The following is a 25,295-nucleotide window of genomic DNA, read 5'->3' as shown; positions in this document are numbered from 1 at the left end:
CATATCACAGCCCCTCCATATCACATCACAGCCTGCCCATATCATAGCTCCCCCCCTCACATCACAGCCCCCCTCTCACATCACAGCCTGCCCATATCACTGCTCCCCCTTCACATCACAGCCCCCTCTCACATCACAGCCTGCCCATATCACTGCTCCCCCTCTCACATCACAGCCCCCTATATCACAGCTCCCCCTCTTACATAACAGCTCCCCCATATCTTAGCTCCCCCTTCTCACATCACAGCCCCCCTACATGACAGCTCCCCTTTCTTACATCACAGCCCCCCTTGCAATCACAGACCCTTCCCTCACATCACAGTCCCCTTTGCAATCACAACCCCCTCCTGACATTACAGCCCTCACATCTCAAAACCTTCATATCACAGCCCCCTATGTCACAGCTCCCCCTTCTCACATCACAGGCCCTCATATCACAGCTTCCCCCTTGTCAAATCAAAGCCCCCCATATCACAGCTTCTCCCTCTCACATCACAGCCCCCCTTCACAGCCCTTCATATCACAGCGCCCCCCCCATTCTCATCACAACCCTTTATATCACAGCCCCCCCTTCTCACATCACAGCCCTCTATATCACATCACACCCCCCCATATCACATCACAGCTTCACCCTCTCACATCACACCCCCCCAGTATTACAGTTCCCCCCTCTCACAGCCACTCATATCACAGCTAACCCCCCCATATCACAGCTCTCCTCTCTGACATCACAGCCCCCCATAATCTCCCCCTACCTTAACTGAGTGTTGTGGAGGGATGGGCCAAGTTGGGGGTGGGCTCCTCTTCTGGGTTTGCTCCCGACCTCCTCAATGCTGTGGGTTCTGTGGCAGACAAGTGCATTGGGGGAGGGGTGGGCAGCTGCCGCTCCCCTGTAGACCTTCCGTTCCTCCCGCCCGCTCTGCTGTGACTTCAACGGCGGTGGGCGGGTGCATATGGGGGGGGGACTGTCGTGTTACAGTAATGTAAAAGCACGTAAAATGCATGTTGGTGTGCTGCTGTGCAATTCATTCAATTCATTCTGAATGTCACCCAAATGCACATTTCAAATGGACCGGCATAGCTGTGCACTGCAATGCACAATAATGGATTGCTATGTATTGTGTTGTACTGCTAGAACTTTTTTTTTTTTTTGAAAATTGTTTTTATTGAAATTTTTCAAGGTACATGTATAAAACAGAGCCTATTGGGCATACCCAGGCTCAAATACACAACATAAAATAACCTAACTAAACAAAAACAACCTATTCCTATCAAAAGTATGCTCTCTTTCGGAAAGACAGGGTAAAATGGAGGGGGGGGATCTGTCTCTATGTGAGAAGTGATCTCAAAGTGAGTGTGAAAGGGGACCTAGTTGATGGAGAGTGTGATGAGTCTGAAGCATTATGGGTGGAACTGTACAGGGGTGTGCGTACTACAAGGGTTTTCATTGGAGTTTGTTATAGACCTCCCAGTGTTAGTGAGGAGGTGGAGACTCAGCTCCTTGCACAGATGGAAAGGGCTGCAAGGGCTGGGACAGTGATAATAATGGGGGATTTTAACTACCCGGAATTGACTGGAGTAATGGCACTGCTGAGACAGTTAAAGGGCAAAAATGTATAAACCTATTACAAGACAATTTTATGGTTCAGTTTATGGAGGCCCCGACTAGGAATGATGCTCTGTTGGACCTGGTAATCTCAAACCATGCAGAGCTTATTACCAATATTCATATAATAGATCATCTGGGTAGCAGTGACCATAACATGATTTAATTTAATGTCAGCTGTAAGCACATACGGGTAAGATAAAAACACTTAACTTTAAGAGAGCAAATTTTCCAAGGATGAGTGCTGCTCTCCAGGACTTAGACTGGGAGGGAATATTGGCATTAATGGACACAGAACAGAAATGGGAATTCTTCAAAGTATAGACTGTGTGCATAGTATATTCCCATGGACAATAATGTTAAAAGGCTAAAAATTAAACCTATGTGGCTCATGGCCAAAGTTAAAATGGCTATAAATAAAAAAAAAAAAGTTTTTAAAGAATATAAAAATGAAGGAATGCTATCATTGTTTAAATGTTACAAAGAATATAACAGAATATGTAAAAAGGAAATCAAGGATGCAAAAATAAAAACGAATGACAGATTGCAAAAGATAGAAGGACAAACCCCCAAAAAAATCTAGAGTGGGTGACTGGAGACAAAGAGAAGGCAAATATATTAAATACTTTCTTCATCCCTTTGTATGCAAAGGAGCATGGGGGAGTTCGTGTCCATAATGGGGGGTGGTAGGGACACAGCCCCAAAAGATCCTCAATGGCTTAAAAGTGATATGGTCCAGAAATATTTAAACAGAATAAAGGTGGATAAAGCATTTGGACCAGGTGGCATCCACCCACAGATCCTAAAAGAATTGAGCTCTGAAATTTCAAGGCCATTGTTTATAATATTTAGGGACTTTTTAATGACTGGAATGGTATCACTGGATTGGTGCCCATATTTAAAAAGGGATCAAAGTCTTTACCAAGTAACTATAGACCTGTTAGTTTAAATTCTATAGTCGGGAAGATACTGGAGAGTTTAATAAAAGACCATATAGACCAGTTCTTGCTGGAAAAAAATATTTTAAGCAACAGACAGCATTGATTCACGAAAGACAGAAGTTGTCAAACAAACCTGATTTCTTTTTATGAGGAGGTAAGTAAAACCTTTGGCAGAGGGGTGGCTGTGGATGGGGAATACCTGGATTTTGCAAAAGCTTTTGACACAGTCCCCCACACACAGCTCATGTGTAAGGTAAAGTCTACAGACTTGGTAAGATCATTTTTTAAATGGATAGAAAACTGGCTAAAAGACAATATTCAGAGAGTAGTGGTTAATGATTCTTACTCTGCATGATCTAAGGTTATCAGTGGTGTACCCCCAAGGTTCAGTGTTGGGACCCTTACTGTAATATCTTTATAAACGATAAGGGGTCTGGGATTATAAGTAAAATTTCTGTCTTTGCAGTTGACACTAAGCTATGCAGTGGAATAAAGTCCTTACAGGATGTCTCCAATTTACAAGCTGACCTTAATGCACTGTCTAATTGGGCAATTAAGTGGCAAATGAGGTTTAATGTTGATAAATGTAAAGTTATTCACTTGGGGGCTAGGAATATGCATACATCATACATACTAGGGGGTGTACAACTGGGGGAATCCATAGTAGAGAAGGATCTGGGGGACTTGGTAGATCATAAGCTCAATGATAGCATGCAATGCCAAATTTCCAAAATTTCCAAAGCAAGCAAAGTCCTTTCTTGTATTAAGAGAGGTATGGACTCCAGAGAGAGAGAGATAATTTTGTCCCTGTACAAACCATTAGTAAGACCGCATCTGGAATATGCAGTTCAGTTTTGGGCACCAGTTCTCAAGAAAGATATAGGGGAAATGGAGAAAGTGCAGAGAAGGGCAACCAAACTGATAAGAGGCATGGAGGAGCTCAGCTATGAGGAAAGATTAGGGGAACTGAATCTATTCCCTATTGAGAAGTGGAGATTAAGGGGGTACTATGTACTATGATCACCATGTATAAATACATAAGTGGTCCATATAGTGAACTTGGCATTGAGTTATTCACTTTAAGTCATCACAGAGGACAAGGGGGCAAAAAGATTTCATCTCCAAATACGGAAAGGTTTCTTCACAATAAGAGCTGTGAAAATGTGGAATAGACTCTCACCAGAGGTGGTTCTGGCCAGCTCAGTAGATTGCTTTAAAAAAGGCCTGGATTCTTTCCTAAATGTACATAATATAACTGGGTACTAACCTTTATAGATAAAGTTGATCCAGGGAAAATCCAATTGCCTCTCGGGGGATCAGGAAGGAATTTTTTTTCCCCTGCTGTAGCAAATTGGAACACACTTTGCTGGGGTTTTTCGCCTTCCTCTGGATCAACTATGGGTGAAAGATTGTGTATATGGGATTTTTTTTCTTGGTTGAACTATATGGACTTGTGTAATTTTTCAACCTGACTAACTATGTAAAAACAGTTGTTACGCCCTAACCGCCAGTGAAGGCTGAAATAATAGGAATATTACCAATCGATCCTCCTCCCAGACATTGTACAGAGCTTGACTCATTAAATGATAAAATATGCCCTCTCCCAGAGCCAAGACCGCAGAAGCAACTTCCCCAAATAGAACATAAATGTAAAATTCCACCACAATGTCAACAGTAAGTACCCAATTACATGTTAACTAGTCTTCTGGAGAGTCAGCATTAGTGTAGGGGGATTCCACCCATATGTCCCACACTTTGTGAAATTTCTTGGCACAGCCTTTAGATAAATATGATGTTTTGTATAATGGAAGGGCAGAAGTACAGAATGGTACTGTGGACACGATCTGAAAAACTGTGCCTCGTCCTAAATTCATTGATATTGGTTGGCAAAGAGAGAATGGCACCACAAACTCATATCTGTTAAAATTTCAACATTTTATTATCCATACCAAAAAAGGCTACAATTCATATTCAGTTTACACCACATACAAAAAGTGATTGTTAGTACAAATATAATCCCTGATGGAAGATCTTCTCCTCACTCGGGAAGGATCCAATTGCCTCCGCCCTGCCGACAGCTCCGGTATGCGGTGGAGGGCACCGGATCGCGGCGGGAGGGAGTGTCCCTTTCCCGCCGCCGATAAAAGTGATCTTGCAGCGAATCCGCCGCAGAGACCACTTTTATCTTGTACCGGACCGCAGGCCGAACATGGTGAAACCAGGGTTATGGCAGCTAGCTGCTGTCATAACAACGATATCCGTCCTCAAAGTGAGAACATATATCGGCATGTGGCGGTCCGGAAGTGGTTAAAACTTGCAAAATACAAGGAACAATGTTGTTCTGCAGTGTAAGTAAAAAAAATAAAAAATACTTTGGGGGTCAACTGGGAATTCCAGGACCTGCATAAAACTAAATAAAATGAAGAGAGAGGTATAGGCCATGTGAAGTTAAGGTAAGCTGGATATGAAACTAGAATTGATTTCATCACAGAAGTGTTTGTAGTGGAATACCAATGTGAACCTTTAGCTTATTGGTGTGGTCCTCCATGACCTGCAGTCCTGATGACTGTTGTTCTACCCAGAGATAATCAATGCCTGCAGTGTCATCTGTACATGCTGAATTCAGATAAACTTGTCACGACTGTATAATTTACCCTGCTAGCATTCAAAACATTTCTTACTTTGGGAGTGGCTACATTATGACCGTATGGCCAATTTAAGTTTTAAATTAGTCAAGAGGAATGGTGTCTTCTTTCCTTGTAACAAACATCCGATGCAGGAAAAAGCAGGGCTCTTACGATTTCTCTTTAACTCTCTCTGATCACCCTCACTGCTTTTCATGGGCCGCATGTAAGCAATGTTGGCAATATGACTATCTAGTCTCCATATCACACAGCTGCATGGGACCAGGAGTGTGTAATGTCCACAGTATAGAGGTCAGGAGTGTGTAATATACAGAGGTCAAAAGTGTGTAATGTGCAGAGTGCAGGGGCCAGGCTTGTGTAATGCCCAGAGTATAGAGGTCAGGAGTGTATAATGTGCAGAGTATAGAGGTCAGGAGTGTGTAATGTGCAGAGGTCGGGAGTGTGTAATGTGCAGAGGTTAGGAGTGTGTAATGTGCAGAGTAATGGGAACAGGAGTGTGTAATACACAGAGTATAGAGGTCAGGAGTGTGTAATGTGCAGAGTATAGAGGGGTCAGGAGTGTGCAATGTGCAGAGGTCAGGAGTGTGTACTGTGCAGAGTAATAGGAACAGGAGTGTTTAATACACTCAGTAGAGTGGTCAGGAGTGTGTAATGTGCAGAGTATAGAGGTCAGGAGTGTGCAATGTGCAGAGGTCAGGAGTGTGCAATGTGCAGAGGTCAGGAGTGTGTAATGTGCAGACTAATGGGGACAGGAGTGTGTAATACACAGAGTATAGAGGTCAGGAGTGTGTAATGTGCAGAGTATAGAGGCCAGGAATGTGTAATGTGCTTAGGTCAGGAGTGTGTAATTTGCAGATTAATGGGAACAGGAGTGTGTAATGTACAGAGTATAGAGGTCAGTAGTGTGTAATGTGCAGAGTAATGAGAGCAGGAGTGTGTAATGTACAGAGTAATGGGTTAAGGAGTGTCTAATGTGCAGAGTAATGTGGTCAGGAGTGTGTAATGTGCATAGTATAGAGGCCAGGAGTGTATAATGTGCAGAGTATAGAGGTCAGGAGTGTGTAATGTGCAGAGGTCAGGAGTGTGCAATGCGCAGAGGTCAGGAGTGTGTAATGTGCAGAGTAATGGGAACAGGAGTGTGTAATGTACAGAGTATAGAGGTCAGGAGTGTGTAATGTGCAGAGTATAGAGGTCAGAAGTGTGTAATGTGCAGAGGTCAGGAGTGTGTAATTTGCAGAGTAATGGGAACAGGAGTGTGTAATGTACAGAGTATAGAGGTCAGTAGTGTGTTATGTGCAGAGTAATGAGAGCAGGAGTGTGTAAAGTAATGGGTAATGGGTTAAGGAGTGTCTAATGTGCAGAGTAATGTGGTCAGGAGTGTGTAATATGCAGAGTATAGAGGCCAGGAGTGTGTAATGTGCAGAGTATAGAGGTCAGGAGTGTGTAATGTGCTTAGGTCAGGAGTGTGTAATTTGCAGATTAATGGGAACAGGAGTGTGTAATGTACGGAGTATAGAGGTCAGTAGTGTGTAATGTGCAGAGTAATGAGAGCAGGAGTGTGTAATGTACAGAGTAATGGGTTAAGGAGTGTCTAATGTGCAGAGTAATGTGGTCAGGAGTGTGTAATGTGCATAGTATAGAGGCCAGGAGTGTATAATGTGCAGAATATAGAGGTCAGGAGTGTGTAATGTGCATAGGTCAGGAGTGTGTAATGTGCAGAGGTCAGGAGTGTGTAATGTGCAGAGTAATGGGAACAGGAGTGTGTAATGTACAGAGTATAGAGGTCAGGAGTGTGTAATGTGCTGAGGTCCGGAGTGTGTAATTTGCAGAGTAATGAGAGCAGGAGTGTGTAAAGTAATGGGTAATGGGGTAAGGAGTGTCTAATGTGCAGAGTAATGTGGTCAGGAGTGTGTAATATGCAGAGTATAGAGGCCAGGAGTGTGTAATGTGCAGAGTATAGAGGTCAGGAGTGTGTAATGTGCAGAGGTCAGGAGTGTGTAATGTGCAGAGTAATGGAAACAGGAGTGTGTAATGTACAGAGTATAGAGGTCAGGAGTGTGTAATGTGCAGAGTAATGAGAGCATGAGTGTGTAATGTACAGAGTAATGGGTTAAGACGTGTCTAATGTGCAGAGTAATGTGGTCAGGAGTGTGTTATTATTATTATTATTATTATTATTATACAGGAGTTATATAGTGCCAACAGTTTGCACAGAGTAATGGGAACAAGAGTGTGTAATGTGAAAAGTAATGGGATCAGGGGTGTGTAATATGCTGAGTGCCAGGGTCTGGATTGTGTAATGTACAGATTGCAGGGGTCAGGAGTAAAAGTAATGCACAAAGCACAGGGATCAGGAGTATGTACCATACATGGAGGAGCACCCCATATGATTCATTACACCCTCTTTATTAACATGCACGCACATACATACAGATAGCCATTTCCAATGACACAGATTTACATGTCTGGCCGAGCCAGGCATCTTCTCTGGCTGACTTTTGCTTTCAAATTCACCTTCCAGTTAAACCTCCGAAAACTTTGCTGCAAGTATGTGCCAGCGCCCGCACTGCCGGATGCAATGTGTGTTGATACAGTACTTAAAGGTAGAGGTTGGGAAAAAATTTGCATTGCAATTTGCCGGGTGAAAGTGTATGTACATTTCTCCGTGCAAACTGAGCAAAAAAATTGTTTTAAGCTATTTCCTCTGCTGGTTGAATGTCTTCAATTGATTTAAAACACAAAGTACTGGTTTTGGCCACTTAGATGCCGCTAAGTAAATACTGAGCCCCATCTAGTGGCCAAATGCTGTGTTTTCAATTTTAAATCAATGGACTACGTTCAACTAGCACATGAAATAGCCTAATAACACTGTTCTTTTTCCTCATTTGCACAGAATAAATATGCATGCATTTTCTCTGGACAAATGGCTATGTATTTTTTAAAATGTTTTTTCAAACAAAAGTGACAGCACTTGCGACAACCAATAACATGGGCAGGGGTGTCTGAGCCATTGCACCTATTTATTTTAAGAGGATTTATACCACTGAATAATAGGTAACTGTGGTAAGAACTGCTGGAAGTGTAAATGTTTTTTTCTTAAGCCATGTCACAGTCCCTTTTGCTGAAGAGCTTGGCCTGCATATAAATGTGTAGAGAAACATAAAACCGCATGAATTAAAGAGGAGTTCACTAAGTACTGCCATTGTAAGTATTTACCACATACAGTTATCAGCATACAATTTTTTTTTATATCCTTTAAAGTACATTTGCAGCTTGAATTACAAATGGTAAAATATGACGTTATTTTCCTTTATACTGTACATCCTTAGCTCTGGCTCCTGTCCTGCTATGTTCAATATATTGCTGGAAGTTCTTCACTTTACTGTGCAGACAAAGCCACAATCGATATCTTATCTGTTTAATTACCTTCATATGAAGATCCCAAACAGCTCAATGTGTTTATCAGCTTTCACTGTGAGACACAATACCCAATTTAGATAAGAATTCTCTTTTGTTTCTTTGTGATCTTTTAAATTAGATGTAATGTACCAAGTCCCAGGCACAGACTATAATATTACCAACATAGACACTTGGAACTTGTAATTGCTGTAAGACTGAGGTTTTTTCATTTTTATTGCAGAAAGTATTACAGACTATTATTCGAATCATATGCTGATCAATATCCATAACTTGCCTCAACCACCACAGGATTAATTAAGACAGCAGACTGTACCTGTACCCACTGAGCTACAAGATACAGCTGGGTTCAGAAGCAGCCGACCCCAAATGTTAGGGCCATTCCCACCTGATGCACTAAGCTGTCAGCTTTCCAGGCAGCTCCAACTCAAAGACAAGGTAAAAATACAATGGCCTGGAGTACCTTTATTTTTCAGCGCAGGGGGTATTGACGCAAACTACCGTATTTCATCACCACTGCAGTGATTTAAACTTTATTGAAATGTCACTCATGATATTTCAACAAAGCTCTGTGAAAAAACTACACAGCCCAATGCCCCAGAATCAGCACATTGGCATGGTGTCCCCCAGTGTACACTAGCGGCTGTGCATTCGGTGTGGTTCGCTAGTGTGGATGGGCTGAGATCTGGTTATGCATGTATTTATCCACATCTGGCTGTTTGGCAATCATAGCATAATTCCAGGGGTTTATGAGTCCTGGTGATCACATATCAGTATAGATGAAATAGTTATTAGTGACTGGGAGTTGCTTGTTCTCCACACATAGACATAATGGCACAGACGGTCTTAAATTACCTAAAGTGTTACTAAACCCACAACAGTTAAATCAGTGTGTATATTGCAGTAAAGCATGCTTGTTATTCTCACTGTGGAACCTAAGGGATTAATCCTCTGCATTGTGTAAAAAGGCTGTTTGATCCTGTCTTTTCTGATCCTCCCCTTCTTCCACTGTCCCCAAACCATCTCCTGATAGAACAGAGCCTTTGGAGTCACTCTGCACATGCTTAGTTTGGTGTGTATTGCTAGAGTTTTTTTGTCTTTGGAGGGTGGATATGATCGGCACAGGGCAAATCAACACTGTTCAGACAAAGGGTCAGGTGTCCTGCAGCCTCATAGGACAGTCAGAGTAGAATGAAATCTCCTCCTACAAGATTTAACCATTTAACAAGACTGCTATATACTGCTGATGAGAAAAGGTATTTAGCAGTTTATATTTACTAAAATTATAGCATTTCCATGTCCTGTGTACCATGGGAGACCAGATATAGTGAATGCAGGGTGCTGGCTCTAGTAACACTTTAAAGCTGAGCTCCAGACAAACATCTAAATACTCAGACAAATACAAGAACAGTTTTATCTGGCAAAATTTTGTATTTCTGTCCTTCCAGTTCTGAGATTTACACAGTTCTGCCACACGGGTCTAGCAGGGGAGGAGACATGACTTTTCTCTGCTCAAATAAGTTATGCTTGGTATACATGTTAATTTTTTGTTTTTGTCTTTTCAATCAGGGGGTTGAACACAAAAAAAAATCTGACACTCTGGGCTGTTTTCTGTAAGGGGCATGTTTTTTTCCAATATGTTTAAGGACTACTTCTTTAGGGTATGAAGCTTTGTTTTTTTTGCTTTTTGGAAATGAAAAAACTGACAGATCCCTACATCAGCACAAGTGATCCGGAAGCAGGGATCTCTCCTGCTGTTCTATTGTATTCTGACAGCGGGGTATTCTCCCCATCAGAATACGCAGATCAGTGCTGCAGCTATTGGTTGCAAGTGCTGATTGAATGCTGGTTTTACAGCAGATTTGCCCCCTCTCACACCACCATTTTTATTATTCTGGCACACTCATACTGTAGATGTGGGGAAGGGCTCTGCCAATCCTTTAGGTCCTGGTAGAACCCTACGGCACATGTGCATGGGAATTTCTGGGAACCCCATGTATGCGTAGATGTACTGCATACCTTTGTTAGGATCCAAAGTCCTATGGCACATTTGTGTATGTACAGGATCTAGGTAAATGTTAGTTTTAACCTAGCTAAGAAAGGAATCAATTTTTACACTTCTCTAATGTGCTGCAACATTCATTTTCAGGCAGCACTAACTTACATGGACTGTATTGTTGTGAGCCGCAAGGAGTCCGCAACTGGGTTGGCAACTTAGAATTTTTTTTTCAATTCATGAACAGCTCAGCTCTGATGTGTCAGCTCAACAGCCAATCACCATAATATTATTGGACTTCCCGTAATCATAGTATGATCCTTCATTTTGTCCGTGACCCATTATAACGTAAAACTTCATTGTAACATTTAAGACATTCCCAATTGTTTGGGAAGCTACAGTACCATCACATATGTTTTCCATTGTTTATAATGTTTATATGTAATATACACATTGTGTAGCCCTCTTTTGGGGAGAATTGTGAGAAATGGCCCTCCCCAAAAAGGACATTGCGCTAAACCTGTAGGTAAATAGGAGGACCAGAACCTTAGCGAAAGAACGGGATTGATAATAAAATTGGCAGTGCCTCCGCCCGATACAGGGCCTCTGTGAACAGGGGGGATTCTCTTCCTGGGAAATGAATCAGTAATCAAAGTAATGGAAGCAGAGGAACTACTGCAAGCAGCATATAACATTAAAGTGTTTGTTAACCCACTTGGACTACTTTATATAATCCTCTCTGTGTCCTAATGACAGGTGCTAGTGTCTCTGTGTTTTATAAATGAAATGTCTTCTTTACCGTATTTCCCAGCGTCTCCCAGTGATCATGTGACCGGACAGCTCTTTCCTCTCCCTGTCTGACAGATGCAGTGGGCGGGGCCGAGATTCCCCCCCTGACGTCAGTCGGGACAAGAGGAGGAAAGGAGAGAGAGAGCAGGCTGATCACGTATCGCCAGGAGATGTTGTGAAATATGGTAAAGAAGCCATTTTTTTAATAAAACACAGAGACAGGAGCACCTGTCATTAGGACACAGAGAGGATTATATGAAACAATAAAAGTAATTTTAGCAGCAGAAGGTGAGGGGGAGGGCACTGACACAGGAGCTTGGAGGGAGGGAGGGGGGAGAGGACATAGAAGGACAGAGCAGGGCTGCGTAAACTGACTACGGTGTCAGGGCTGATATACCGTGTTCAGTTTACAGAGGTGAGGGCAGAACCAGGCATGATAAGCCAGGGGTCGCAGGGGTCATAATTACGAGCTGCCCCATGCTCCAGGGGGCCCATGCGGCTCCTCTGGACACCTGGCTTCTCAGCCTATCCCACCCACAGGCATTCAACAGCTGCAGGAGAAGGAAAATGGAGGGGACTGGTTCCACTATATGTTGTCCCCGCCTCCCCTCCTATCCAAGTCTTGCTCCCCCTGGCCCCTATGTACTCTTCTGGCCCCACTCTCACCCCCCAGGGTCTACCAGGGTTGCAAAGGTAGCACTAGCGATCGGACCCTGGTGTTCATCCACGGTGGGGATGACAGTAAGGGGTCAGGGTCTCTTGCACCAGACCCTAAAGGTTCTAGTTGTGCCTCTGCGGGTACATAAAGCTATTTATAGATATCTCCAGATGGATGTTGCAGCAAAGTCCCATTGCATGGGCCCCTGAGGATGATGTGGCACCTGTCTTTGTGTCGGAGACCTAAAGACAAGGTTTGCAGTGGTGAGGAGACCCTCTAGCTATCATCCAACCAGCCTTAAACGCAGTCCTAGATATCTGCCACTGTGCATGTTAGATGACAGTAGGACAGAGATACTGTTTATCATGGGGATTCTCCAATACACTAGAGAAGCTATAGGGAAGCTGCAGTTAAACTATTAGAGCATAGAAATACTTGCATAATCATCTCTTCTGATCTGGTATTGGTAGTATGGACAGTACATGTTTCTGAGACTCTCTCTCTCTCCATGTCCTCCTTCCTTTTGCGATAGATCGATTTCTGTTGTGAAAGAGCGGCCACATATGCATCAGAATTCGGTCATTCAATATTTATTAAAGTGGTTGTTAAGCCATGCAAACAACCTTGCAACAATCCCCTCTGCTATGTTAAATAATGCCCCCAGTGCATTTGTTTTTTCTTTTTTTTTAAATGCCGCTGTGTACCTGATTTCATAGCATCAATTAGCGCTCACATGTCCGGCCACCTCTCTCCTTTCTCGAGCTGACAGCTGAGAAACCCCCACTGACTTCAGCCAGGAGGAGCAGAGGAGAGAAGAAGAGAGGCGGCCGGTCAGGTGAGTGCCAATCAGCGCTATGAAATCAGGCACACAGCGGCATTTAAAAAAAATAATAAAAAATGCACTGGGGACATTTATTAACTTAGCAGAGGGGATTTTTGCAAGCTTGTTGTATTATGAGAGCAGCAGGAGGGGAAGATCATGGAGTATACAGAGCTGACAGGCAGGGAGGGGAGGGGGAAGAGCAGAGAGGAGGGGGTAGAAGAGTGGGAGAGGAGGACAGAGGAGAGCTCTAGACGATGAAGGCACGTAAAGTGACCACGATGTCAGGACTCAGCAGCCATGATAACCCATGGTCAGTTAACTGGGGAGGGCAAAACCAGGCAGGATCAGCCAGGTATTTCAGGTGATAGAAGGGGCCAGGTTACACAGCACAAGCACTGTGCTGTATAACATGCTTTAAGGGAACAGGATCCATTTTTTTTGAGTAACAAGCGGTTTAAGGACCTCTAAAGCGCCAAAAATCAATCGGACATGTCACAAAATTTTTGTCACAATGCACCAAAATGCACTGTGGTGTGTTTCTACACACCGCAGCACATTGCAAAGGAGTGCTGTTAAAAATGATTGGCACCGTAATGCGTGTAACTTGCATTGCTGTGCTTGTGGTAATGTCCATTGTTGCTGCAACAAATAGATTTAAATCGACGTATAATGCTGAGAAAAATTGTACGTTAGCTTAGCAGTAGTTTAGGAAAAAAATTATAAATTGTGCCTTTTTCTGTTCCACCAAATAATAATCATGACTATTATTATTAGTGTGGAATATTTTTTTTTTCCAAATTGAACTAACTGTCAGTATTTTGCTCCTTCCTGCCATGTAAATTTGTCTCACCTTCCAAGTGTAATGTTTTTTACACTCACATTGATGAATATAAGTGCAGCATGCTGTGAACCAATCTGTACCCCAGTTTGCTTCTGAATCTTGTCTCTCCATGGCGTTAGGTTAGAAGTGGGAGGAGAAATTCACTGTGGGAAGTGAGAAAGGTCATTTTTTCATGCAGGCCTGTCTTTCTTCCTAATTTTAGGCTGGTGCTGTAATACTGAAATTAAAGGGATTTACAGTCATTTTCAGCAACTGTGAGAATTACTGGCCAATCAACGATTTCCAGCGTCACATACAGATGATATAGACTGACAGCTGCGTTCATTTTAGAACTGATGATCATGTAAAAACTAATATCACACATGTAGCAGGAAGGTTGCTCAAAGGACTGGAAGAGATTTTATGCCTAGCAGTTAAATATGGATACATTCCCATTATTTCCTCTAGGTAATCCTACAGTTTTATGCCTCGTTTTATCGGTACACCTGCATTTGCGGATTGTTTCCCTTACCGTTTTATTTTACAGTCAGAGTGTGCTGTTAGCTGGAGGATTAATGCAATGGAAAACCAGTTTACCCAACTGACACTCACAAAGGCTGGCAGGGATGTGAGCATTCACCCAGGAAAATTGCCTTTCCCATGCCAGTTTTTTTTGATAGTGCTGATTTAAAGCTCTTTATTTCATTGTGTACTTCCAAAGGAAGAATTGCAACTGAAGTAAATAACATGGGCTGTATGTAAAAATGGTATTCTGTGAATATATAGAGCACCTGTTCTCCAGTAATAAAAATAATGCTGTGAAGAAAATTAGAGAATGTATACCTTTTTTCTACTATGGTTTTATTTCAATCTAAAATAGGGCCATATATAAAGTGCAACAAAAATGGCAACCAACTAATTTATATCTAGCTTTTAGAGTGCACATGGAAGGGCTTTGCACCATACACACAAAACAAAATTTTGCTCAGTTCACTTACCAATAAATATAAAAATTACACTGTCTAACAATTTACATTAAAAACAGATGTTTTAGTTGCACAACATTTGCAAATATTTATGGAAACCGCACTGCCTCATCAAGGCCCCTCTGTATACTGCAGTCCTAATTCTAATCATTGAGAGTCTCTCTATTGGAGCGTATTGTATATATCAATGGATACATTAACCACTTCAGCCCCAGAAAGTTTTACCCCCTTAATAACCAGGCTACTTGTTTGCGATACGCCACTGTGTTGCTTTAACTGACAATTGCGCGGTCATGCGAAGCTGTCCCCAAATAAAATTGATGTCCTTTTTTTCCCCACAAATAGAGCTTTCTTTTGGTTGTATTTGATCATCTCTGTGGGTTTTTATTTTTTGCGCTATAAACAAAAAAGGCTGACAATTTGGAATAAAAAACAATATTTTTTACTTTTTGCTATAAAACATTCCCAATAAAAAATGTAAACAATCAAATTTCTTCATCAAAGAACCCCCCCCCCCCCGAAAATCTTTGCTCTGATGCTGTTAGCCGACTTCATGCGCCACTTCCCGGACTACTTTCCACCATCTGAATCAGGCCGATGACGCCAAAAAAGATGTCCAGTATGCAGCAAAAGAGGATTTCGAAGAGATACCAGCTACCATTGTCCCCAATGTCCCTCCGAACCCGGCCTTTGCATTGGTGAATGCTTCCGACTGTATCACACATCCCTAAAATATTAGGCCATATTCTTAACCATTTCCCCATTTTCATCATCTGCGCTGACCATTTCCCATGCTTCCTCAAATAACCATGCCATTGCCTTCCACGTGATCTGACCCTGGCCTGATTTTGACTATGCCGCTGTCTACCGTTTGGACTGCTTCCACGTGAACGGACCCTGGCCTGTTTTATGGACTATGTTTTGCCTACTGCTTGGACTGCTTCCATGTGAACTGACCCTGGCCTGTTTTATGGACTATGTTTTGCCTACTGCTTGGACTGATCTGTTGCCCTGCTACTGTAGTACACAGGGGTCTCACATGTGAAAGGCTCCAGAAATGTTTTTCCGGATGGAGAAAACAATTTTTTTTGTTGTCTCCGGGTTTCGTAAATTTCCAGATTAGGGTCTGGAGTCCAGAGACTTCATAGAGGTTTGGGTGGGCGAAGCCTCTACCCCTGTGCCACTGACAAATCTTCAGTTTGCAAAGAATTCTGGGAAAAAAATTACAACTTCAAAAAACTCACCATGTGACTTACTAAATACCTTGAGATATCTGCTTTCCAAAAAGGGGTCATTTGGGGAGTATTTGTACTTTCCTGGCTTGTTAGTGTCTCAAGAAATGAGACCATCAGTACTTCAGGTGTGATCAATTTTCAATGATTGGCACCATAGCTTGTAGACTCTCTAACTTTCACAAAGACCAAATAATATACACTAATTAGGGTTATTTTTACCGAAGATATGTAGGCGTATAAATTTTGGCCAAAATTTATGAAGAAAAATCACTAATTTGCAAAATTTTTTTTACAGAAACAAAGAAAAGGGCATTTTTTCACCAAATTTTCAGTCTTTTTTTATTTATAGCACAAAAAATAAAAAAACCCACTAGTGATTAAAAAGGACGTAAATTTCATTTGGGTACAATGTTGCATGACTGAGTAACTGTCATTCAAAGTGTGAGAGCGCTGAAAGCTGAAAATTGGTCTGGGCAGGAAGGGGGTGAAAGTGTCCTGTAGGCAAGTGGTTAAAGCCCAACCAGAACTCTGTTTCATCCAATTATGTGCAAGCAGAACTGCTGTTTCTTTATTCGTTGCACATGATTGGGTATTCTTTTTCCTTATTTTTAGCAAAGAGAATACATAAGCATTCAAAATAAAGTGCAAGTACATTTAACATGCTATGAGTAGACATGTCCAGAACAAAAAAGTTGTTTTGTTTTGTTTTAATTCATTTCTTTGTATTCAAATTGATTCGAATTTTCCAAATACATGTAGTCGGGATCCATCCAGATGCCTGGATCCGCAGCTGGCTCAACCTCTGAGATGCGCTGCTGGGAGACTGAGCCAGCTGCTCCTCTCCTCCCCAGCCCAGCGCTCTAGTGACAGTTAGAACTCTCTACTCAGAGTGGATGGGAGAACTGAGCGATTAGTGTTTGATCGCTCAGTTCTCAAGGCAGAGATGGTGGGGGACAGATGCAGCATGGGATCGATGCTGCATCAACCTAGGTGAGTATAAGGTTCATTTGTTTTTTGTTTTTTATGACCCTATACTTCTCTTTTAATATTACTGTAGTGTGAACAATTATCCAATATGATATCAAAAAGAGCTTATTGTAACATGTGATAACATTTTAGAAAAAAATCAAAGCACAATAGAAAAAGTTTAAGACCGCAAAATAAACATGCATAGCCAAACCTTTTTTTTTTCCTTTTTGGGAAAGAGTATTTAAGGTTTATAACCTCCATCGGGTTTTATTCCTTTCTTTCTCCATATTAAGTAGATTTACACTCTCTTTTGTCTTGCTGACAATTGTTGCATTTGTCAAAAGAGGTGAGGTTAAATCTTCCAGTGGGGACATCTGTTCCAACAATTGTCTACTCCCATTTTGGGGAGATTTTCTATCACTTCCTGTTCTGCAGATTCAAGTGAAGAGAAATCCACTGATGAGGTCCAGAGACAAAACAGCAATTTTAGCAATTATAAGAAACATTCTTGGTTTACTTTTAGAAAATACCACTTATCTCTGGCACATACTATTAGGAAAAATGTATATTAGGTCTGCATTCATTCCTTTAAAATTTCATTTTATTTGGGTTGTCATATAAACAAATCAGTATAATCAGAAAGTGGTAAAGACATAAAACAAAACAAAAAAGAGCCAACAAAAGCCAATCCTTTATCTACAGCCAGAGACATGATGACCCCAATCTCAGTTTTTGGCCCCAGAATTGTAAAATATGGCTCTGTTCACACTTTTTTTGGTGCCATTAAATCTAGTTTATTCAATGCCAACATTTCATTGTGGCACAACCCTCCTTTCTCATCCTGAACATTGACATTGATTAAACAATGTTGGAAAATTCCTCCTCTTGTAAGCCCCATTGAGTGCACCTACTGCCTGCTGTGTATTCAACCTACTTTTTTAATGGATTGCACCCAGGCCAATACCCCTACAAGTGTGTGCGGGGGCCCATCTCTACACTATTATGTTGTGTTCAGTATTTTACATGCTAAATATTTGTGTCAGTATGTGTTCTTTCTGTATTTTCATATACCAAAAAAACCTACATAAAGAATTAACAGAAATGTGCATATATATATATATTATTGCTGTCAATTTTAGGGGGCAAAATGAGAAAATTGAATGCTTCTCGATTATTTTATAACTATCCAGGGGGGTGCCGTGGGAGGCGTAATTCAACACATCAGGCTCATTGAACAAAAACAAAATTAATGCTGTAAAATTAGTGGTAAAATAAAACATAACGTTTTATTTGCTAATTTTAGCAATTTATTTAAAAAATCACTTCTAAAATAATGCATGCAATAAATGTATTTATTTTGTGGTATTTAGCACATTTTTTCCACCTTATTTTACCGCAGGCTGCAGGCTGCAGCAAAACATTTATTCCTTCTACTGCTAAATGTGACAATTCCAGCTCAGAGTAGCTGCTTGTCCAGGGATTCCCAGCTGACAGGTGAATGCAAACAAAGGAGCAGGAATGTGGGAAAAAAAAAAACGGTGTGGGGGAATCTCCCACTGTCCATAGTCCTGGATCTGGCATGAATTTTAAGGGTTACCCGATGGCAAAAAAAACTGTGGTTCTTGGGGTCTGCAGGAAGGGGGCTTATCGGAGCCTGGAACCCCCCTTTAACAATAAGGGGGTCCCCAATATCGCCTTCCCCCATGTGAATGAGCAAGGGGTAATAAAAGCACCCAAACATATTTTAAGTCCTTCATTCAAAAAAATAAATAAATAGTCCCACATTGTACATCTATCGTCAATTACATTATCCAGCAATGCAGGTCCACAAGAATCACTATGAGTGATGGCCACCGACTTATAGAAAAAAAAACGATGCCCACCGAGACACAACTGATCTCATCACTTCCCTTGCGCTGAATGACATAAACTGTGTTTTTGTTTTTGTAGTCTATTCATTAGTAAAAACTATGCTGCCTTTTTTATATTAATATAATATTAAATTTGATATTAATATTCAATGTGTATATGTTATTAATGAATTTACCATTTAGAGTGTGTTTTATGTTAAAAAATCATTCTAATTTTACACAAAGGTCAAATAATATCACATATGCAATTTCAAGATGACAGTATTTTACAATCCTAAATCAAATGTGACATTATGTATGATACCTTGAAATTCTGTACAACTTCTCTTCTCTAGCTCATTAATAAAGAAATATTCAAGGACACTGTGAAAGAGAACATGATTCCCCAAGTTTAATGCTGTACTTATTAAGTGATTTTAAAGTTCATTACTTATTCATTGTAAATGTAATACTTCCATTCCATATCCATACTTCCATACAGGACTTCAAGAACTGCCTAACAAATACATTTTCTTCATATTTTAAGACAATTTCAAGTTCTCTTTTCAAAGGTAGAAAAAAAAAACTCCTGCTGAAACCTTCAAGGCCAAAAAAATCCTCAACAGTAACCTTAAAGTGGTCATAAAGTCAGAAGGTTTTTTATCTTAACGCATTCTATGCATTAAAATAAAAAACCTTCTGTGTGCGGCAGCCACCCTCCAGCACACCCTAGTACTTACCTGGGCCCAATCTTTCTCCAGTGATGTCCACAAGTTAATTAGCTGTCTGGAACTCTCCTCCTGATTGGCTGAGACACAGCAATTGCCTCCTGCTGTTGTCAATCAAAGTCAGTTAGCCAATCAGGAGAGAGAGAGAGAGGACAGGGCAGAAACGGGGCTCCATGTCTGAATAGACACATGGAGCTGTGACTCGGCTTGGGTGCCCTCATAGCAAGCTGCTTGCTGTGGGGGCACTCAACAGGAGGGAGGGGCCAGGAGAGCCGAAGAGGGACCCCAGAAAAGGAGGATCCGGGCTGCCCTGTGCAAAACCACTACACAGAGCAGGTAAGTATAACATCACTTTAAGGGGAAAAAAAGTGTTAGTTCATATAAACTGGCTGACCATACACTAGTTTTCTGTTTTAACAACAATTTTCTAACCATCAGTGGGGTCAAGACGATGTTCAATTTCGACCAAGGTGACCAACGAATTTCTAACAATGAATGTGATTTTCTTTTAGGAAAGTCCATTCGTTCCAAAACCGAATGTTAAATGGAAGCAAAATTTTGAAGTAATTTCAAACGACATTCGTCAAGTCATCAAATGTATTGAGAATTTTCATACAGATGTTTATATGAACATTAGTTTTGAAAATCTACTAGTGTATGGCCAGCTTTAGTGGTCTGGAGTTATTACAGATTTATCAATCACCAAAAGATCTTTTTCCACCTCAAGACTAACACAGGTCTTCCATGTACAGGAAAGTCTTGTAGGTAAAAAAGTATGCCCATCCTCCAGTGATTGCCAAATGCTGCTACTTGTCTCTGAAAGTAATTTGTAAAACATAAACTACATCAAGTTCATAAACTGGTTCATGTAAGAAAATTATTACACATAGGTATTTGTTTAAACTTTCATATTATCAGATCAGAATATATTTAAAAGGAAGGTAGTATAGTGGTAAAGAAAAGCACACACTACCAATGTTACAAATAGTTATTGTATATAACGCAACATTTTAGACTTATCAAAGAACTTATCAAAGACTTATAAAAGAAATAATGAAAGATTGGATAAAGGGACCTTTTCAGAACATGAGCTTCACGTTCAACATGGTGGCCTTATGTCTCAGCAGGTGTAACAAGTGAGGATCATGTCCTAAAAACAAGGACTTGTGTCCTTAGTCCTCCTCTCAGCTTATGCATTGAGGGTACTCAGAAATAGAGTCGAATTGTCACTGTGACAATATAATGCAAATCTCTAATTCTATCTCTACAGAACATGATTGCGTAGCCCTCCCTTCTTTGGAATACCATGCTTGAAAATGTATACTTGAGCTTGCAATGATGATGAATTTTGGTTTTTCCTGGTATTTAGGGAACTTTGGATATCCAAATGTTGTGTTCCATAAGGTCAAAGACACAGGGAGTCTTGTTTCATAATAGTTCAGCATATGTCTTATTGATTTTGGTTGGCTTTTCTGCTTCTGTTTTTTTTTTCCTTGATGGATTTTGCTGTTTTCCTCCACTTTGACAATATTCTGGGGCACCACAGTCCAACACATTGAGGTACCGAATAAAAAGTGTCTTAGATAAGTTCTATCTCAACATGTCCATAGCAAGCTATCTTAACTTGTCCATAGCAAGCAATCGGCTTGTATCCTTCATTTTTTTTCAACACAGCATATAAAAGGAAAATTTACAAGCTGATTGGCTGCACTCCAGTTTAGACAAAGTTGGGAAAAAAATAATCTTCCCTTTAAGATTATTATCTATCTTCTTAACTGGTGTCAAAATTATACCCATTTGTGTGTGGTTTTCTTTTAGGGTGTGTAACTGTGGAAGACTTTTTGGTTCTTTTTTTAGATTGCATTCAGTAAATGAACTTTGGCCCTGGTATATAGTTACCAGGTATACAGTTAGACAATGTTTTTAGGAATTTTGAGTTATAGCTGTGTGTGTGTGTAGCACAGCATGGGTATCATATCACTGGAGAACAAATGATGTCACTCTTAGGTAATCAGCTGAGTCTTTTAAACAGGCCATGCACTGTGGCAATTTTCAGTCAATTTGAGCTACTTTATTAAATTACAAATACATTCATAGTCATTTCATTCCCATATCCTTGCAACTGAGCAAAACCACAATTTTTATGTCTTAAAGGATCACTATTTTTAGGTTTAAAAATGTGCATTTCATATTTTTTTCTTAGCTGTAAAATTTCTGCTGATTGTGGGTGCGATGTCAGGCTCCTTCAGACTGTCAGTACAGCTGTCTGCTTGTACCTCCTTACAGGAAGGCATTGATGAAAATCAATGAACTACAAGCGCGTTTTCCAGTGCCCTCGCAGTTCATTGAAAACTACAAACTGTCTGCTGCTGTGGCAGAAGGTACCTGAAGTTCATTCATTCACAGAACTCTATGAATGAATGAAGCCCCACTTGGCTCAGACTATTTGTCACCACTCCAGCCCCTTCTGGACACTCCTCTTAAGGGAATGGCTGGAACCTGATAAATGTTCAGGCTAGTTATTTTAAATCTCCCACCCTAAGCTCTGGAAGCTTCTTCCGGAGGCAGAGGTAAGCAATCAAACTCCCAACCTATAAAACCTTAAACAGACCAGGGCAAACAATAATTTGCTCCAGATTGCAGGAGTTGAAACAAAATGTACCAAGCATCCTACACCAGGAGGGCGCTACATGTTTTATAAAGTGAACATGCTCTAATCAACCCCAATGTCTAATTCCATTTGTCTTTTCTTTATTCATTTGTACCCATAGTAAACCTGGACCTATAACTATGGGCACAGTCATAGTTTCTACATGTGTCCATACAACCTGCAGTTATTGACATGTGTACTGGATTTCTGTGTACATTAGTCTATCTTTTACAGAGTAGTTATAAACCTAGAAGCCATTGTTTTTCTGCAAATAGATTTTGTAGTTTGTTCACAATCTCATACCTTTTATTGATTCCCAGGGGCACTGACACCTATATTTGTAACTTGTGATTTAATGTTTTTTAGCTGTGTAGAATGAGATCACTTTGTCCAATATTAGATAAGGAGTCTCATTCATCTTAGCGATTTTTTTTTAATGCATGTATTGCTACAGTTCGCTGTCATTTTTCTTAGGAACCAGAGACAAACACATAGAAACTGATATCAATACTGGATTTTTTTTAAGTGCTGTTTGTAAAAGTTCTGATAAAAGCAATAAAACTGTACAAGAAAGTATAATAGTGTTTTGTTTTTTATCCCATACACCCATGCACTTACATAGAACCATATAACAAAATACCTTGTTTGACAGCCTAAGGGCTCATGTCGAAGGGTGTTGTATTCTTATACTTGACATGCATTTGAAATGCAACGTGGTGCTGTGTTTCTTTGGACATAACATGTCCTACTGAGGTGCATTTGAACTGAAGGCAAAGCAGGTGAAAAGCAGCCGTTGTAGTCAAAAGCTGCATTTGCGATTCAAACGCATGTATTTGTGTTTAAATGACGAAAAGTGTTTGAACAGAAAACCTATCATCATCATCATCACCCTAACAAAGCAATAAATCCATCAACTCGCTCAGGGGAAGCCTACATAGCTTATTGAGACACTTTGTGAGCATAAAGTATTATGACCAACACAAGGTTCCAGGCAGTCAATACTTCCAGCATGAAGCACTTCTTGCTCTAGTGGTGGAAGTATAGGGGTCGCTGAGGTCGCCATGGCGACCAGTCCCCATGCTGCAACGGGCCCTTGAGGGCCCCCTGTATACTTCTATAGGAGGAGCGGCAGGGGCAGCTGAGACCAAGCTCCCCAATCCTCAGCCGAACTGTAATCGACACTGTGCAGGGAGCTGGACGCACTGATTACATCTAAAGTGAAAGCACAGTGTGTGCTGTGCTCTTTGTCCCCCCTACAGTGCAGTACCCTGCAGGAAGAGGTAAGTTAAAGCACTGCCGATTTTTAAAAGACTTTCTGTATGTGTGTATGTGTGTTTATATGTGTGTGTATGTGCATGTGCATGTATGTTTGTATGTGTGTGTATGTGCATGTATGTGCATGTATGTGTGTATGTGTATGTATGTGCATGTGTATGTATGTATGTGTGTATGTGTATGTATGTGTCCATGGGGGATCTTAGTTATGAGGAAAGGTTGCGAGCGCTGAACTTATTCTCTCTGGAGAAGAGACGCTTGAGAGGGGATATGATTTCAATTTACAAATACTGTACTGGTAACCCCACAATAGGGATAAAACTTTTTCGCAGAAGAGAGTTTAATAAGACTTGTGGCCACTCATTACAATTAGAAGAAAAGAGGTTTAACCTTAAACTACGTAGAGGGTTCTTTACTGTAAGAGTGGCAAGGATGTGGAATTCCCTTCCACAGGCGGTGGTCTCAGCGGGGAGCATTGATAGCTTCAAGAAACTATTAGATAATCACCTGAATGACCGCAACATACAGGGATATACAATGTAATACTGACACATAATCACACACATAGGTTGGACTTGATGGACTTGTGTCTTTTTTCAACCTCACCTACTATGTAACTATGTGTGCATGTGTATGTATGTATGTATGTGTGAACATGCATGTATGTAGTTATCTATGTGTGTGTGTGTGTGTGCATGTGTTTATATGTGTGTGCATATGTGCATTTATATATATATGTGTGTGCGTATTTATATATATGTGTGTGTGTGTTTACGTGTATGTATGCACATTTTATGTATGCGCGTTTAATCCTGACCCCCTATATGTGTACAATCAGAACTGATTTTTTTTTCTTGCTTGTTAATAGTACCATCCAAAAAATGCTGTTCTTCTGAAAAGCGACCCATGCTCAGATCGCTTTTCAGAGGCATTTGACAGCCCGTAAAGAGGCAATATGTTGCCTCCTGACCGCCTGTTTTAACCCCTTAAATGAATTATCACTATGCTGCAACTGCATGCAATGCACACAGCTGCAGGGTGGTTGTAGTGCAGCCCCATTCACCTAGGGGTGTACTTCAAGGGAGCCCTGACTGCAAAAAGATTGAGAAACAATGGAATAGGGGAACCGATCTCTCCATTCTCCTCCCGCAGCTGCTGAATGCCTGTGGGAAGGAGAGGAGGAGAAGCAGGGGGAAATGGGGAAATCAGTTTCTTTATATGCAGCCACCCACTTGCGACCGGGCCCTGTTGTTCCGCCACCGGGCTCGGAGGAAAGGGCCCTGTCTGGGGGTCAGGGGGGCCCTTAATGGTTTCTTGCATTGGGGCCCTGAAGGTTCTAGTTACGCCACTGTCTTTTCTTTTTTTCAAGGGGAACTGCTGTGCTGGTAGTTAGTCCATATTGGTTTGGAAATCTTTTGACATGTTTTAGAAACAATGTATGCGTACAGAGACAGATTGAAAACAACTGTTCTGAAAGGAGAAGTGGCAAAAAGCACCTTTGCAAAAGTAGTGCAAAAGTTGTTTACAGTCACCAATCCTGCCACCCATTCCTTTGATCTCCAGCACAATCTTTACATTTGACACTTCCTGAAATGTCAGATACATGGTCCCTTATCACACAATATGGTTCCAAATCATAATCAATGGGAAAATCATAGCATGCAGAGGGTGTTCGCAGGCATCTGATATTCCTGGAAATTTCAGATGTGAAGGTTCTGTAGGTCTGCAAAAGAGCACAGATCCAAGGAAAAGGTAGTGGGATAAGTGATAATTATAATTATAATTAGTTTAACATGTTTCACTGGAACTTGCTCCATCAGAAAGACATTTAAGGCTTGTTTCCCCGCATTCAATTTGCATGACAGGAAAGTGTTGCCGACTCTCAATTGAGCCGTTCACACAGGTCC

The 25,295-nt window shown here is 41.1% G+C and overlaps 1 long non-coding RNA gene across 1 annotated transcript in view; it reads left to right on the top strand.

Annotated features, from left to right (window-relative positions):
• Positions 1–25,295, top strand: part of LOC141108048 (uncharacterized) — a 663,317-nt gene that overhangs the window by 382,548 nt on the left and 255,474 nt on the right. The gene's annotated exons all lie outside the window — the stretch shown is intronic.

This window comes from Aquarana catesbeiana, linkage group LG01, assembly GCF_042186555.1.
Source record: "Aquarana catesbeiana isolate 2022-GZ linkage group LG01, ASM4218655v1, whole genome shotgun sequence".
Lineage (NCBI taxonomy): Eukaryota > Metazoa > Chordata > Amphibia > Anura > Ranidae > Aquarana > Aquarana catesbeiana.
This window is presented reverse-complemented; position numbering and strand designations above follow the sequence as displayed.